This window comes from Ranitomeya variabilis, chromosome 4, assembly GCF_051348905.1.
Source record: "Ranitomeya variabilis isolate aRanVar5 chromosome 4, aRanVar5.hap1, whole genome shotgun sequence".
Classification (NCBI taxonomy): Eukaryota; Metazoa; Chordata; class Amphibia; order Anura; family Dendrobatidae; genus Ranitomeya; species Ranitomeya variabilis.
The window spans coordinates 678880478-678885316 of record NC_135235.1 but is presented as its reverse complement, the minus strand read 5'-3'; the positions used below and the strand labels follow the sequence as shown (position 1 = coordinate 678885316).

At 43.5% G+C, this 4839-nt stretch overlaps 1 protein-coding gene across 1 annotated transcript in view; it reads right to left on the bottom strand.

The window, feature by feature from the left end:
- Positions 1–4839, bottom strand: part of LOC143766340 (uncharacterized) — a 393805-nt gene that overhangs the window by 335390 nt on the left and 53576 nt on the right. The window lies entirely within an intron of this gene.

Below are 4839 nucleotides of genomic sequence, written 5' to 3'. Positions count from 1 at the left end.
GTGCATTATACTATGTGGGTGCATTATACCCCTATGGGGGAGCATTATATTATGGGGCTGGATTATACCCCTATGGGGTGCATTATATTGTGGGGGTGCATTATATCCTATATGGGGGAGCATTATATGATGGGGCTGCATTATACAGCTGTGGGGTGCATTATATTATAGGGGTGCATTATACCCCTATGGGGCTGCATTATACCCCTATGTGGTGCATTATATTATGGGGGTGCATTATACCTCTATGCGACTGCATTTTACCCCTATGGGGAGCATTTTATTATGGGGGTGCATTATACCCCTATGGGGCTGTATTATACCATGGGGTGCATTATACTGTGGGGGTGCATTATACTGCTATGGGAGTGCATTATACCATTATGTAGGTGTATCAAATTATGAGTTGCATTATACTATGGGGTGCATTATACCACTATGAGGCTGCGTTATACCGCTATGTGGCTGCATTATACCACTATGGGGGTGCATTTTACCACTATGGGGCTGCATTATACCGCTATGGGGCTGCATTATACCGCTATATATGACTATGGGATGCATTATACTACTATATAGGACTATGGGATGCATTATAATATTATGGATGACTATGGGGGCAATATGGAGAGACATGAGGCAGACTGGGTGGACACGTGGGGTCCATAATGGGAGGACATGTGGGCTCCAGAATAGGGGGATATGTGGGGTCCAGAATGTGGGATATGATTACTGTAGGGGCTAATTAAGGATATTCTTTTTGAGGATACTGTTTTCAGTGTGGGGAAGGAGAGGTCCTGTTACTGTGCAGGGTGACACTATCGCTTTTTTTCTATATCTGGAGTAGTATAGAATTTGGGGAAAAATTGGGGAATGTGCTCTAGATAACCGTGTTATTTTCTGCAGAGCCGAGTCCTGGCTGGAAGAAGTGATGGTGGTCTGAAGTGGATGAAGAAGAAAAGCGGAGATGAAGGACTTCAATTAGAGACGTCACCAGTGATTCAGTGTGTTACCTGTACACTTACACTATATACAGAGCTCCTGTGTATAATGTCACTAGTGATCACTGTATTACCTGTACACTATACACTATATACAGAGCTCCTGTGTATAATGTCACCGGTGATCACTGTATTACGTGTACACGGACACTGTATACTAAGTACAGATCTCCTGTGTATAATGGCATTAGTATTGTGTTTTTTTATTAATGATAAATATTGTAGTATTCAGTCACGATGTGGTGGTAATATGTGATCTGGTCATGGTATGGCGGTATTTGTTCCTTGTATGTGGTATTATTGGTCTCCATGTGGTGGTAATATGTTGTCTGGTCATGGTGTGGCGATATTTATTCCCTGTATGTGGTATTATTTGGTCACTTAAAAAATTGAAAAAGAAATAAAAATATACCTTAAATTGTATTAGAAAATCAAAAAAGAACGGTGGCCAAAGACCAGAACAAGAACGACCAAAAGTCCGTGTATAAATCTATATCAAAATGACTTTATTTAGAAAGAATATATATACAGAACAATATGAATGTAGGATAGGGAAATAGTGCAGGGGATTGACGGCCACTGCCAAGGAGTACGAAAAGCAAGTTAGTGTGGACGGGCACGTGGAACCCCCACATCAGATGTACTATTGCTGTGTGCGGTAGGATAAATAAAACAGTGGTCAGATACAAAACTGTAAACAGCCAATCATATATAGTATCCACTTAGGGGAATCAGACCACAACCGGACAACCTTATAGTGATGGTACTAGCGTATACCAAAATAGGTAGCAACATCTTATACTAAGAGTGAGCCAAGGAAAAAATACACTAGTGGTCCCGGTGCGCATACGCATTTGCACAAATGTTACATGCCGCAACTAGCCTCTCAAGCTGAGAATGCACAAGTATACCAAAATTGGCAGCAGCATATCAAATACAGAAACAAGCTACAGAAAAATTCACTAGCGATCACAGTGCGTGCAAACGTATGCACAAAAGTTACATACCACAGCAGTGTGATGTGGAGGTACAACGGAGCCGTCCACACTCCCCGACGATCGTTTCGGATGTTCTCCTTCCTCAGGGGGCATGCTAGTGATTTTTTCTGTAGCTTGTTTCTGTATTTGATATGCTGCTGCCAATTTTGGTATACTTGTGCATTCTCAGCTTGAGAGGCTAGTTGCGGCATGTAACATTTGTGCAAATGCGTATGCGCACCGGGACCACTAGTGTATTTTTTCCTTAGCTCACTCTTAGTATAAGATGTTGCTACCTATTTCGGTATACGCTAGTACCATCACTATAAGGTTGTCCGATTGTGGTCTGATTCCCATAAGTGGATACTATATATGATTGGCTGTTTACAGTTTTGTATCTGACCACTGTTTTATTTATCCTACCGCACACAGCAATAGTACATCTGATGTGGGGGTTCCACATGCCCGTCCACACTAACTTGCTTTTCGTACTCCTTGGCAGTGGCCGTCAATCCCCTGCACTATTTCCCTATCCTACGTTCATATTGTTCTGTATATATATTCTTTCTAAATAAAGTCATTTTGATATAGATTTATACACGGACTTTTGGTCGTTCTTGTTCTGGTCTTTGGCCACCGTTCTTTTTTGATTTTCATTATTTACGACTTGTCCAGTCTTTTATGTCCATTGGATTACAGCAGGCGAGGCTTTGTTGTTTATTTGAATAATATTTCTTGTTATTGTGATGTATTATATGCCTCTGCCATGCTGATTAAGGGTACCGTCACACAGTGGCATTTTTATCGCTACGACGGCACGATTCGTGACGTTCTAGCGATATCGTTACGATCTCGCAGTGTCTGACACGCTACTGCGATCAGGCACCCAGCTGAGAATCGTACGTCGTAGCACATCGTTTTAAACTTTCTTTCGTCGCTGGATCTCCCGCTGTCATCGCTGGATCGTTGTGTGTGACAGCGATCCAGCGATGCGTTCGCTTGTAACCAGGGTAAACATCGGGTAACTAAGCGCAGGGCCGCGCTTAGTAACCCGATGTTTACCGTGGTTACCAGCGTAAAAGTAAAAAAAACCAAACAGTACATACTCACCATCTGATGTCCGTCAGGTCCCTTGCCGTCTGCTTTCCGCTCTGACTGTCTGCCGGCCGGAAAGTGAGAGCAGATCACAGCGGTGACGTCACCGCTGCGCTCTGCTCTCACTGTACGGCCGGATCTCAGTCAGAGCAGGAAGCAGACGGCAAGGGACCTGACGGACATCAGATGGTGAGTATGTACTGTTTGTTTTTTTTTACTTTTACGCTGGTAACCACGGTAAACATCGGGTTACTAAGCACGGCCCTGCGCTTAGTAACCCGATGTTTACCCTGGTTACCTGGGAACTTCGGCATCGCTCCAGCGCCGTGATTGCAACGTATGACCGCAGTCTACGACGCTGGAGCGATAATCATACGACGCTGCGACGTCACGAATCGTGCCGTTGTAGCGATGTAAATGGTACTGTGTGACGGTACCCTAAGTGTGTGAGTTTTTATCTCTGCTTAAATTGTATTAGGTATTTTAACAAATGTTTAATAAGTTAGAGTAGAGTATGGCCTGGCCAGAAGAGTCGACTTTGTCGTGGTGGCGGATTAAAAAATCTTTTGGCCAAAACAAAAGCTGCTGGCTATGGATGTGGTCTGGTGATTGGAAATGATAATGTGTGATTGGAGAGGACATAGTGCAGAAGAGGAGTTCTTCCAAAGAGGGCTGTGGGACTGTGGAAGGTTCGAGGGGTGTAGGCGGGGCTAGGATGGAGTTTCAAGGGTGTCCCGAAAATTTTGCCAGTATGGGGCCCTCAAAATTCCTAGTGGCAGCCCTGTCCAGAGGTTTCAGGACTTGCATTCCCAGGACTTACATGAGGTTGTTACGTCACATGAGCCATTCGACCATTCAGTGTCGGCCTCACATTTCCCATCTTCGGACATATTGAACATCAACACAAAGCCAGGGCTGTGGCTCCTCTCTAACTTCCTCATGACATGCAATTTGTCTGAAGCTGGAGACTGTGACGCCAGCTTTGATTAAATGCAGGGCTCACATGACTTAAGAACTTCACATGAGCACCGGGAACGCACCACTTAAACGGCTTTACCAGGATATTATGGGTAAACATCTGCGGTCATCTACCAGAATGATTAAGATGAAACGAGGGTTTGCAAATACACAGCCAAGGAAATTTTCAATTGGTTTCAGTTAAAAAAAAAATAAAGCTGCTAGAATAACCCAGCCAATCACCTAACCTGATTTCAATAGAAAATTTATGGAAGGAACTAAAGCTCAGAGGTCACAGAAGGAGCTCACGAGACCTTCAGGATTTGATGAGTGTTTGTGTGGAAGAATGGGACAAAAGCACACGTGAACAATGCATATGACTAGTTTCTCCATATAGGAGGTATCTTGAAACTGTCATCACCAACAACGGCTTTTGTACAAACTTCTAAATAAATGTCAGAAAGCGAGTTAAATACTTTTTCGCTGTGTCATTTCTCGTTATTACTAGTGATTACTAGTGGATGTTCTGGTTTGGCTGAAAAGTAAAAAAAAAGTTTGGTTCAGGTAAAAGAAAAATTACCCTAACCTGGACCCCATTCATTTGAATCGGGGACCAGAACTATGCCAGCATGGCAAACACTGCACCTGATCCACAGTGTCAGGACTCTGAACATTTTTTATTACCTTTTGTGCATTACTGCCCTTTTCCAAGATGGCGTCTTTGGTCTCATGTGCAATGTGTCTTCCTGCTATAAAACTCCACCCCAGCCTTCTGTCTGTGCTAGAGTATTCTGCCTTGCATCCAGCTC